Genomic DNA, 13,848 nt, shown 5'->3' with positions numbered 1-13,848 from the left:
CTCCTATGAACTTAAAATTCAATGGGGGTGAGGGCGACACGTTGGTGCAATGGTTCGCACTGCTGACTCACGGCACCGTGGACCCGGGTTCGATCCCATCCCCGGGTCACTGTCCGTGTGGAATTTGCACATTCTCCTCATGTCTGCGTGGGTTTCACTCCCACAAACCCAAACACGGTAGCATTGTGGATAGCACAATTGCTTCACAGCTCCAGGGTCCCTGGTTCGATTCCGGCTTGGGTCACTGTCTGTGCGGAGTCTGCACGTCCTCCCCGTGTGTGCGTGGGTTTCCTCTGGGTGCTCCGGTTTCCTCCCACAGTCCAAAGATGTGCAGGTTAGGTGGATTGGCCATGATAAATTGCCCTTAGTGTCCAAAATTGCCCTTAGTGTTGGGTGGGGTTGCTGGGTTATGGGGATAGGGTGCTCTTTCCAAGAGTCGGTGCAGACTCGATGGGCCGAATGGCCTCCTTCTGCACTGTAAATTCTATGAGATTTCTATGTGCAGGGTAGATGGATTGGCCATGCTAAATTGCCCCTTACATGGAATAAAAGAATTGGGTACTCTAAATTAAAAAACAAATTCAATGGAGAATTCAACAGAAACATGTGGACCACCTCAAGAAGTAAGAGCCCGCGCGACATGATGCGCAACCAGCGACATCCACGCCTCCCCTGTGCCGAGAGCCACCCCTCAGCCAGGGGACCCAACCAGCTATGTCCCATCACCCGGACCAGCAGGAAGCCGATGACTCTGGCTCAGAGATGGACATGGAAGTATGCGTGCAGATGACGATGTCGCATCCAGGGCCGAGGTTCCGGCAATCACCCTCCGGAGGCAGCCGATGGGCCGGTACACACCTCCTGACCCAGAACCGCCACAGGCAGAAGCTCAGCCTCAGGCAAAGTGTTGCAGAAGGGCCCCACTGATGAAGGCAGAAGACGAGCTTTAGGACTTTTGAGTTGGAGGGGGTGTCATAATCCCCATGAGGCCCATGGGGAAACCATTATCAATCTCCCTGTGGGGCTCGCAATGGTCACTCAGCTAGACCTCGTTAGAACTGAACTTAAAAGCCAGCCCAAGCAGGGCCCGGAGTTGTTGGAGGTTACTGCCGTGGGCTGTGATTGTGGATGGTTACTGCCATGCACTTCACGCACCCTGGTGGCGGCGGAGCAGAACTATGCATAAATCGAAAAGGAGTGTTTGCTGTTGGTTTTCGAGGTGAAGTGATTCCACCAATACATATACGGACATACATTTACGGCCTATATGGACCACCAGGCCCATTTGGGATTGTTTAAGGAGGATAGGGCAATCCACCCCCGTGGCATCCGCCAGCATTCAGCTCGGGTGCTGCTCCTGGCAGCATTTGAATATGTGTTGGAACATCGTCCGGGAATGAAGATTCTGCATGTGGATGCCCTCAGCTGCTTCACGTTGCCCACCAGCATGGCGACGCCTGCCGCCTCAGACGAGGTGATAGTGGCTTTGCACTTCATGGACTCCTTGCTGGTTATGGCGGCCGAGGTGAAGATGTGGACACAGACGGATCTGCTGTTGGCCAAGGCTCGCCACATAGTACTGCATGGGGCCCAACATCGTGCTTTCCCGGAGGATCTGTGCTCAGTGTGGTAGATGGCATCCTGTTGTGGGGCTCCTGGGTGCTTGTGCCCGAGGAAGACCAGGAAGCAATCCTACAAGATCTTCACAGTGGACACACGGGAGTCGCCAAACTGAAGGTGTTGGCCCGGAGTTATATATGGTGGCCGGGGTAGTCATGGACATCGAAACATTCGCAAAACAATGTACACGGTGCCAGGAACACCAGAAGCTCCCCCCTGTAGCTTCGCTCCACCAATGGGAGTGGCCGGGCAGGCTATGGTCCCGACTCCACGTGGATTTCACCGGACCTTTCCCAGGAGCCATGCATTTACTTATTGTGGACGCCCATTCAAAGCAGATGATGTCCACCGCATGACCACATCGACTACGGCCACTACTGAGAAGCTCCGGCAAACTTTCATTACCATGGGATTCCCGAGGCGTTAGTGTTGGACAACGGTACAGCCTTTGTGAGTGTGGAATTTGCTGATTTCCTGAAGCTAAACAGGGTCTGCAATGTACGGACCCCACCTTACCCTCCATCATCCAACAGATTGGCCAAATGGGCCGTACAGACTTCTAAGCTGTGAATGCAAAAACAGACCTCTGGTTCAACGGGGACCCATCTGGCTCGTTTCCTCCTTTATTACCGAACCACGCTACACACCACTACCGGGATGGCACTCTCGGAGTTCTTAATGGGTCATCGGCTGCGCACACGGTTGAGCCTTGTCCTGCCAGACGTTGGGGAAAAGGTCCGTCACTGCACGACGATCCAGGCCCATTAAGGAATTTTCCGCAGGCGATGAGGTCTACGTCCAGAATTTCAACGACAAGGCATTGTGGATTGCAGGTACGGGTAAGAGAATCAAATAGGCATGTGGACCACCATCGCAGCCAAGCTCTAAAGGCCCTCAAGGGTATATCAAAGCCCCTATGACTGGTGGTGCCCCTTCCTCCAAAGCAACTACCTTTAATCCCAAGTGAGGCAGATGAGCCCCTCGACCTGGAAATACATTTGAATGTATTTTATTACAAACATGTATCAAAACAGGTCACCCCGTGAAACATAATTCCCAGCAATCAACTATACAGTCTGTACAGATTTTTTCCCTTTTTCACCCCCTTCCTCCCACCCCTGCAACAAACAGTTCCTCAAACATGGTCACAAACACCCCCACCTTTTCTCAAGCCCCCCCTGCGGAGCCCTTAGCTCATACTTTATCTTCTCTAACCGCAAAGTCGCACAGGTCACCCAACCAAGCCGCTACCCCCGGTGGCGATGCCGACCGCCACTCCAGTAAAATTCGCCGCCGTGCAATCAGAAAGGCGAAGGCCACAACATCGGCCTTCCCCCTCTCCATGTGCTCCGGCTTCTCTGAAACCCAAATATCGCCATCAGTGGGTCTGGATCTACCTCCTCCTGCACTATTCTGCTAAGAGCGCGAACACTCCCGCCCAGAATCTTGCCAATTTTTCGCAACCCCAAAACATGTGTGCGTGATTCGCTGGCCCCCGCCCACACCTCTCACACTCATCTGCTACACCTGAAAGAACCCACTCATTCTCGACCGAGTCATATGCACCCTGTGCACCACCTTAAACTGTATCAGGCTCATCCTTGCACAAGAGGAGGTTCCATTTACCCTACGCAGTGCCTCACTCCATATTCCCCAATTGATCTCCCCTTCCAACTCCGTTTTCCATTTCTCCTTGATCTTCACCACCCGCCCGCCTCCCTGCTCCCCCAGCCACTTGTATATTTCCCCAATTCTTCCTTCCCCTTCCTCATCCGGAAGCAGCAGTCGCTCCAGCAGGGTGTATCCCAGCAATCTAGGGAACCCCCTCCAAACCTTTCGCGCAAAGTCCCTAACCTGCAGATACCTGAACTCACTCCCCCTCGGCAGCTCTACCCTCTCCCTTAGCTCCTCCAAGCTGGCGAACCCTTCCTCACCTTGACCAGCCCCACTTCTCTCCACCTCTTGTATACACTATCCATCCCCCCCGGCTCAAAGCCATGATTTTCATACAGCGGCGTTAACACTGACATCCCTTCCACCCTAAAATGCCTCCTCAACTGGTTCCATGGCCGGGATTCTCCCACCCTGAGCCGGGTCTGAGAATCCCCGGGGGAGGCATGAATCCTGCCCCGACGCCGGCTGCCCTATTCTCTGGCACCATTTTTCGGGGGCTGGCGGGATTCCCACCAGGCCGGTCAGGGTCTGTTGACAGCGGCTCCCCCGGCGATTCTCCGGGCCCCGATGGGCCGAGTGGCCGTCCAGTTTTGGCCAGTCCCGCCGGCGTGAATTACTCACCTCACGCATGGTGGGACCTGGCAGGTAAGTGTGTGGGGGCGGTCCTGGGAGGGGTTGCGGGGGGATCCGACCCCAGGGCGCCCCCCACAGTGGCCTGGCCCATGATCGGGGCCTACCGATCCTGCCGGCGGGCTGTTTCCGTGGGGGCCTTTTTCCCTCTGCACCAGGACCCTGAAGAGCTCCGCCATACTGTCCGGGGGCTGGCGTGGAGAAGAGAATCCCCCCCACATGCACGGATATATGCCGGCCGGTCTGCGCATGCATGAGATCACGCCGGCCGTTCCGCGCATGCGCGAACTCACACTGGCCCTTCGGTGCCGGTTGGAGCAGCAGGGACGACTCCGGTGGCAACCTAGCCCCCTAGAAAGGTGATAATTCCTCACTTTGGGGGGCTGTTGGCGCCAGAGTCGTTGGTGCCAGTCTTCCCGCCGGCATGTGGACATTGCCCCATTTTCAGAGAATCCCGCCCCATATCTTCATCGTGCACTGCACCACTGGGCTCCCTGAATACCTACTCGGAGTCAGTGGCAATGGTGCTGCCACCATAGTCCTCAAACTAGACCCCTTAAAAGATTCCTCTTCCATCCTTACCCACTCTACCCCTTCTCGTTCCCACCACTGCCGCACCTTGTCCACATCCGCCGCCCAATAATAATGAAGCAAGTTCGGCAATGCCAACCCCCCATGCTGCCTCTGTAACAGGGTCTTGCCCATCCTCGGCACCTTCCCCGCCCATACAAAGTCCGAAATGATCGTGTTCACTTTCTGGAAAAAGGCCTTTGGTATAAAGATCGAGAGAGCCTGAAAAATAAACAAGAACGTCGGCAGAATATTCTTTTTCACTACTTGGACCCTCCCCGCCAACGTTAAGTGCAGTGTATCCCACTTCTTAAGATCCTCACTGGCTTCCTCCACCAGCTTCGTTATGTCCCACTTATGGAGCCCCATAGGTGATGGAGTCCATTCCCTCACTAGTTGAATCCTCAAATACCTAAACCTATCCCTCGCTACCGTAAATGGCATCCCCCCTAAATTAGCCTGCTGTGCCAGCTCAATCACTGGGAAAAGCTCGCTTTTCCCTACATTCAGTTTGTACCCCGAGAACCCTCTAAATCTCCCCAGCAGGCCCATAATCCTTCCCATACTCTCCAACGGATCCGAAACATACAGCAAGAGGTCATTGACATAGAGCGACACCCGATGCTCCCTCTGTCATCTCATAATCCCCCACCACTCTGCCGACCCCCTTAGAGCCATCGGCAACAGCTCTATGGCCAGCGCAAACAGCAGCGGTGACAGCGGGCATCCCTGCCTCGTACTCCTGTCTAAGTCAAAGCTTTGTGAGCTCTTTTCATTCGTCCTCACCCTCGCCCTTTGTGCCACATACAGCAACCACACCCATGCCACAAATCTCGGCCCAAACCCAAACCTTCCTAAAACCTCGAAAAAGTACTGCCACTCCACCCAATCAAATGCCTGCTCCGCGTCCATGGACACCACCACCTCCGGTACCAGAGCCCCCAACGGATTCATCACCACATTCAACAGCCGTCTTATATTACTTGCGAGCTGCCTAAGCCTGTTTGATCTTCTGCAACCACTCTGGGATACAATCCTCCATCGTCCCCGCCAATAACTTAGCCAATACATCTGTGTTCAATAGTGATATGGGCCAATATGACCCACATTCCACCGGGTCCTTCCCCTTTTTCTGGATTAGTGTAATTATTGCCTGCGTCATTGTCTCCGGCAACTACCCCTTCTCCAGTGCTTTATTAAACGCTCCCAACAGATGTGGTGCCAGGCCCGTTGCAAATTCCTTATATTATTCTGCTGGGTACCCATCTTCCCCAACTTCATAGCCCTGATACTATCAAGCACCGCTCTCAGCCCCAGGGGCTCCTCCAACACCTGCCTCTTTGCTTCCTCCACCTGGGGAAATTCTAGCTCGTCGACCTGGAAATACATGATGTCGACTCGTCTGACCCCGAATCGGCAATGGAGACTTTGCCAACAGTGTTCAAAACGGGTCCGGTGGCGGCCGCTGGGCTGAGCATGGTGGAGCCACCCAGGCAATCAGCCACAGACATCACTTTATAGTTCGTCCACCCCTTCGGGCCCAGAGCAGCGGACCTTAGAGAGACAGCTCGAAGCAAAACGGGTGGAGGATTTCCCCCCTCCTGCCGTCGAGATGGACGACGTGTCAGACCTGTGGGGGGAGGGGGGGTTATAACCCAACCGGAGGCCATGGGGTCTGCAACATCAGAGTCCCTGTGACCTCACCCGGATATGATCTCCGCAGATCAAGGGGCGGAGCTACATTCTTCAGCCATGGGTCCCACGGGACATGAATACCCCAGCCCAAGTGTGGGCCAGGCACGAGAGACCCTTCGGGGTTGTATTCTAGTAGGGAAATAAATATTGAGTTTTTCTAACAGTCATCGCTTCCGTGTGGTCACTAGCCTGGAACTTTACATTGAAGTTCTCACCAACTTTTCTAGGATAGGACCCAGTGCCTCTTAAATCAATTTACAGAGGGTTTCAGACAGCACTCTCCATTGCCTCTCAAAATGCTTGACAAATTACATACCAGTACCCAGTTAGCATGTCTGCTGTGATCAAGGTAGCCACAACTGCTGGAGCCGCTGTCCCCATCTTCCCTGATGAGCTACCACACAAAACATCCGAGTCAGTTAAAGAATTTCCATCCGCAGACTTCTTAGTTTCAGCCTTTTTTGACAGTCTTCAACAATAGGCTCCTTCTACTTTCATATGGGTAGAATTTGTCCACCAAAAAACCTCAGGAACCGGGCAAAAAAGCAAGTACCCTGATGGGAGCTACCTAGTACGCGACCTCCTCCTATATGCCACCACCAGAAGTCTTCCATTTGATATTTCAATTTTAGTGAACTTCAGGAATTAGTACCAACTAAGATGCTCAATAGGTTGATGAGCATTGAAAACGTAAAACAGTAAAATATTGACAGTGCATAGGCCTGGATGCTTTATAATAATTAACTTTACTGGAGGACCTGGATTTAGCTCTTCATTTTGAGGTCAAGGTTTTGACGTTTGTCCGTCTTGATGCCAAAACACAATGAATAGACTTCATTGTACTGAAAGGCAATTGGAAACTGCTCAGCAACAACTACAGTTTCCAATTACATTGATAAATTTAATCAAAGCATTTGGTAAATGACCTTTGTTCAAACTGTATGGCAATTAGTCTCTTTTTAAAATGTTTGATTAGTACAAGTGGGTACATATTAGATAGCTATTGCGCCCACTGCCTATCTACTTCAGGCACTCACTGACTCACAATTTTAGGAAACAATGGTAATCTGTAGTCTCATCAAGGCACATTTATAAAGTGAAAAATAATAACACTCTTAAAAATGTATTAATAGAATAGTTATGGCCAGCCTGTTTTGAAATGCCAGAATCTACTTGTTGAAATGAAAGTAATTGGAATATGACTGTTGTGTAAGCAAAATTAGCAAAGTAATAAGATATATTTATCATAATTTCCAATCCTCTTTAAGTGTAAACCTTGTTGATTAAGTCCCAAGAATTGAATTTTGTAAAAAGTGACTGCCTTTTGCTGGATTTTTGTTGTGTTTTTGTACTGTTATATGGCGCATCCTTGTTTTAAAAGAAACAGATGAAAGACATGCCTTGGGGTGTTCCAAAGTGCGTTGCAGCTGATGAATTTGCCTTTGATTCAGAATTCTGGAACCCATGTGAACCAATATTTATTTTCTCTGTGGCCTCTTCACTGCAAATCTTTCTTTTCTCTAATCCTCTTTTACTATATAAATGTACTGTATGAATGTAAAGGACGCAATGTTGCGATCCCCCTCCAGCATTTTGAATGTGTGCAAATTAACTAACTCTCTGAGTTCATCCTATCACAAGTTTGTTGTGGGCCATTAATTGAAAGTTGGAATGCACAAAAATGCAGCTGATATGTAGTGACTGCTGTCTTGTAGGAAATGTGGCAGCCAATTTACACACAGTAAGGTCTCACAATAATGGTCCGTAACTTCTGGCTAGCGGCAGGAAGCCACAAGCCGCTAATTTTAACAGGGAAAACTGGGCACTTACCTACGCTCAGATGATGTGTCAAACTTTCCTCTCTCTTCAGCAGCCTGGGATCTCCAGCACCCCGGTTTTCGCAGGCTCCAGTGTGGAGCAGGAGCAATGTAGCCCCACGCCCTTATGATGGGATCAGCTTGGGAACGCCCATTGAGGACAGGCATTTAACCAACAGATTTAGATTGAAAACAACAGGCAACTTTTTAACAAGTGTTTTAAAGATATGTCAAGATGACTTTTTAACAGTTATTTTTGCTGTTTCTTTTAAACAGGCATTACTGTTGTTGTTGATTCTTTTAAAGACTTTTTTTTTGTGATTAAAGGTGATTATTTATAAGTGAACATAGGCTTGGTTATTGGTTTTAAATCTATGAAACTATTTAAATCGGCACTATATTATTATAGAACTTTATGTGCGACATGCTTAAAAATGTTTGTATGTTTTAATTTAGATAATGGTTGAAAGATTGTAAAAGTACTCCAGGACTTTTTGCTGTCACTGTCCTTGTAACATCTGATTTTCTGATTTGTGTTTATCGAATCACTGCACTGCGGAAGAAATCCATTTGACCCATCGAATCTGCATCAACATTCTGAAAGAGCACCCTACCCAGGCCCACACCCCCACTCTATCCCCGTAACCCCATCTAACCTTTGGACACTAAGGGGAAATTTAGCAAGGCCAATCCTGCACATCTTTGGACTGTGAGATGAATCCGAAGCACCCGGGGGAAATGGTGGTGACATGGTGGTTAGCACTGCTGCCTCACGGCGCCAGGGACCCAGGTTCAATTCTGGCCTTGGGTGACTGTGTGTGTGGACTTTGTACATTCTCCCCGTGTCTGCGTGGGTTTCCTCTGGGTGCTCTGGTTTCCTCCCACAGTCCAAAGATGTGCAGGTTAGGTGGATTGGCCATGATAAATTGCCCCTTAGTGTCCAAGTACATAGAGGTTAGGTTCCAGGAATAGGGCGGGGGAGTGGGCCTAGATAGGGTGGTCTTGATGGGCCGAATGGTCTCCTTCTGCACTGCATGGTTCTACTCCATGTTGCTAAATAACCCATGCAGGCACAAGGAGAATGTGCAAACACCACATAGTTACCCAAGGTCAGAATTGAACACGGGTCCCTGGTGTTGTGAGGCAGCAGTGCGAACCAATATGCCATTGTGTTGCCTGTGTTATATTTCTGCCTTGTTTACTCCCATTATCTTGTTCATTTATAATGATCTCATAATTAAATGTTTTGTTTTGATGTTTAAGTAAGACATTTGTAGAAGCGAGTAAAGTTTAATGTAAAACATTTATTAACAAAAATAATTTTATAAATACAAAACTTTGAAGCCAGTTAGCATTTAGCTTTATTAGCTGAACAATAACATTAAACTACCTCAACTTTTATAAATTTCTTGCAATAAAATATATTTTCTCACTTAAATACAATGGTCAATAAAATATATTTTTCTACATAAACACAACGGTTATGTCTATTTGTAAAGAGGAGGAAGGGAAGTGTGGGGGGGGGGGGTGAGGGGAGGGTATTGACATGCTCAACATCCGAAAGCCAGCAACTGCTGTAGCGCAGTGTCCTGGCACACACCTCCTCTGACATCATTTCAGGATGTCCTTTGGCAGTACGCTTCGGGGTGGATGATTGATTTCCTGCAATACCTGTCAGAGAGATAGATCACATTAGCTTACAGGAGGCTTGCATATGTCAACTGAGGCATTAAACTTTATTGAAGCATTTGAAGTAATCACTGAAGCTTGCAGGGATGAACATTACATCAGAGAAACTCTTAAACAACTCAGCTTAAAATACATTGCAAAATCAAAACGTACTCTAAATCAGCTGGGAGGGCAGGCGTGCTAACATTAGTGTCCTTGAAGGAGTCAATAGCATCAGTATCGAGGCCATGATCATCCAAAACCAACTCCGCTGGGCTGCCCATATGCTTAGGATGTCAGAGCCCTGATTGCCAAAGCAAATCATCTTCACCCAACTCAAGGAAGGATCCCAAACAAGAGGAGTACAAAGGAAGCTCTTCAAAGACACCTTGTAGGCTTACCTCAAGGAATTGAACACATACATCAATGCCTGGGGGACCTTTGCTCAGAACGTACCTACTTGGAGGAACCTCCTGATTGAAGAGTCACAATTCTTCAAAAACACCCGATGGCAGGAGGAGCCCTGGAAAAGATGCTGGAGGAAGGAAAACCCATGGGCTGGAGTCCAAGGACCAATCCCATCTTTTGGAAACTCCGGCCAAGTGAGTGATTGAAGATGCGGCTCTAGGATCGGGTCCATCAGCTACGCAAGGACCTATAGAACCCGTGATGAGTAACATGGAGTATCTTAGGTTGACAATTATACTCGTTAGCGAGTGATCACCTCATTCTATCCATTATAGTTTCTTTAATGGAATAACATCCTCATGACAAACCAAAGTTTAAAAAAATGAAAATATATCTTCCTTTCAATTTATTTACATTTTAAACATGTTTATAAATGATAAGCACTAATAATATAAAACATTAACCTACCAAATAAGTGTTCCCGATGTCTCCTGCCTCTGCTAGACCAAAAAATAAAAGTGCAAATACAAAGGTGTAAAAACTCACCAAAAATCTGGGCACCTGGCCCAAGCTAGCGTTGTTCCTGGATCTTTCATTGAGCAGCTCCAGCGCAGCACAGGGCTTCAAGAAGGGAAAAAAAGGCAGCCGGGAGTTTGAACGCCACACGTTTCTAGCGCGCATTACCGTATGCCCGCACGTCTGAGTTGTCACGCCGCACATGTGCAGTGTACCAGCGCTGCCCAGCGAGGAAGATACATTTCATCGATGTGCGAGGGACTAAGACCTCATCCTGTGTCTTTTTAAAAGTAAAACAGCATTGCTAACTTTAAAAACTTCAAACTGGATGAACGCCTAAAATTGGTGAATCTATGTCTGTGACCTCAAAGAAAATAAACTATCTGGTAGTATTGGGTAAACTCACAGATCGTTACTCCTGAAGAGCCACTAGTGACCTCCTGTAGGCTGCACAGCCCAAATTAAAAAAGAGCTGTACAAAGTCCATCTGCATTTTCCTAAGCCAGGCTGGCCAACAGGAGTATGCTCCTCTGCTAAGACAAAGGGTTTCACAACTTTCCTTTCAATTCTTAATGGTGGAAACGTTTAACGATCTCAAGGCACCAGACAAGGAATACACGTACTTTGTTAAAGACAGTGTGGAGAGGTGGGAGTCATGTGACATGGGTCGCTAGCTTGAGGATCCAGTAATATTGCCTTGCTGAATTGTAAAATCTCTGGCAGGGTTTTCCGGTCCCACCATGGTGGGTTCCCCTGTGGCTGATGCGGCGAGCCATTTAAATGTACATTAACTTCAGCAGGACTGGAAGATCCTGCCGATGGGAGGGGCTGGAAAATTCCAGCCTGAGTCTGCTTTTTTATCATCTGATTAACAGCCTCACAGATAGGGAGCTCTGACCCAAGTTGGACACCTGATCCACATCTACAAAGCTTCTGCTGGAAATTCTTTACCATCACCTACAAGACAGGCTCATCTCTACGTGCCTATCCCATATTACTGGAAAACTGAATTATGCAGCATCTGTTTGCAGCGCACTGACCTCTCTGGAATATCTCATTTGCCTTTGATTCTGAACTCTGGAACCCATGTGAACCAATATTTCTTTTCTCTGTGGTCTCTTCCCTACAAATCCTACTTTTCTCTATCCCTCTTTTACTGTATGAATATAAAGGAGAAACATTGCGAACTTCCTCCAGCGTTTTGAGTGTGTGCAAATTAACTAACCCACTGAGTTCATCCTATCACAAGTTTGCTGTGGGGTCATTAATTGAAAATTGGATCTCACAAAAAAAAAACTTTTTGTTTACAGATGGGCAGTTAGAGGAGAAATTAGTTCTGCTCAAATTAATCCCTCTCCTATCTGTAATATATACCAACACACGGATTGTGGTGTTAATACAACATGCAATCCACACTATGAACACACAACATTCACAATCAAGTAGAAATTAATGAGATAATGAAAATTAATTCAAGAATTGATTACCAATCAATAGCTGGGAAATTCTATAAACATTTTTAATATTAATTTACGGGATGTCGGCATCGCTGGTTAGGTCGGCATTTATTGCCCACCCCTAGTTGCCCTTCAGTGGTGAGTTGCCTTCTTGAACCGCTGCAGTCCTTGAGGTGTAGGTACACCCATGGTGCTGTTAGGGAGGGAGTTCCAGGATGTTGCCCCAGCGACAGTGAAGGAACGGCGATATATTTACAAGTCAAGAGTGCTGAGTGACATAAAGGACAGGATATGTAAGGAAAAATATCAGATATGAATGTGATATAATCTAGGCTAACACCTTGAGCTGAATTGCAACAGTCAAGGGAAGCAAACTCAGCTATGTGAGGGGGTTAAATCCTCAGAAATTGGTGTTTTGTCAAGAACTGTCAGCCTTCACTGCAGCATGGGAGCAATTTATGCGGCAGTGGCTTGAACCTCTAGTTCATCCGCTGTCTTCTCTGCATACACATGCTGTTATACATGACAGGGGGTGGGCAGAGAGCTTCAGCAGGCTGGAAGCTATATCCACAATACAGAGTCTACAGAGAGAAGGTTAGCTTTTTCAACATACCTCAGGTTTGGGCTTTCATGGCAGATTGTTGGAGGTATCTGCAGGCTCCTGGAAGAAGACCTCCTTTCAAGGACTACTTGTGTGCCAAACACATCAGATCTAACCTCTGTAGTCCTGCTACATCCAGCCATGAATGGTGGTGGACAATTAAACAACTCACTGGAGGAGGAGGCTCCACAAATATTCCCTTCCTCAATAATGGAGGAGCCCAGTACATATGTGCGAAAGACAAGGCTGAGGCATTTGCAACAATCTTCAGCCAGAAGTGCCGAGTGGATGATCCATCTCGGTCTCCTCCGGAGCTCTCCAGCATCGCAGGTGTTAGTTTTCAGCAAATACGATTCAGTCCACGTGATATCAAGAAATGGCTGAAGGCACTGGCTGTGGGCCCTGGCAATATCCCGGCAAATATACTGAAGACTTGTGTTCCAGGACTTGCCGCAACCCTAGCCAAGCTGTTCCAGGACAGCTACAACACTGGCAACATTGTGGAAAATTGCCCAATGTGTCCTGTACACAAGAAACAGGACAAATCCAACCCAGCCAATTCCCACCCTATCAGTCTACTCTCCATCATCAGCAAGTCGTGCCTGGCACAAAGGAAGATTATGTGGAGTTGCCGGCGTTGGACTGGGGTGAGCACAGTAAGTAGTTTTACAACACCAGGTTAAAGTCCAACAGGTTTGTTTCGAAGTCACTAGCTTTCGGAGCACCTGAGGAAGGAGCAGCGCTCCGAAAGCTAGTGACATCGAAACAAACCTGTTGGACTTTAACCTGGTGTTGTAAAACTTCTTACAAAGGAAGATGGTTGTGGTGGTTGGAGGTCAATCATCTCAACTCAAGAACATCAATGCAGGAGTTCCTCAGGATAGTGTCCTAGGCCCAACCATCTTCAGCTGCTTCATCAATAACCTGTCTTCCATCATAAGGTCAGAAATGGGTATGTTTGCGGATGACTGCACAATGTCCAGCAACATTTGTGACTCCTCAGATAATGAAACCGTCCATGTCCAAATGCTACAAGATCTGGACAATATCCAGGCTTGGGCTGATAAGTGGCAGCTTACATTTACGGCACACAATGACCATCTCCTACAAGAGAAGATCTAACCACCGCCCCTTGACATTCAAGGACATTACCATCGGTGAATACCCCACAATCAACATCCTAGGGGTTACC

This window comes from Scyliorhinus torazame, chromosome 8, assembly GCF_047496885.1.
Source record: "Scyliorhinus torazame isolate Kashiwa2021f chromosome 8, sScyTor2.1, whole genome shotgun sequence".
NCBI lineage: Eukaryota > Metazoa > Chordata > Chondrichthyes > Carcharhiniformes > Scyliorhinidae > Scyliorhinus > Scyliorhinus torazame.
Note: the sequence above shows the minus strand (reverse complement) of the source record.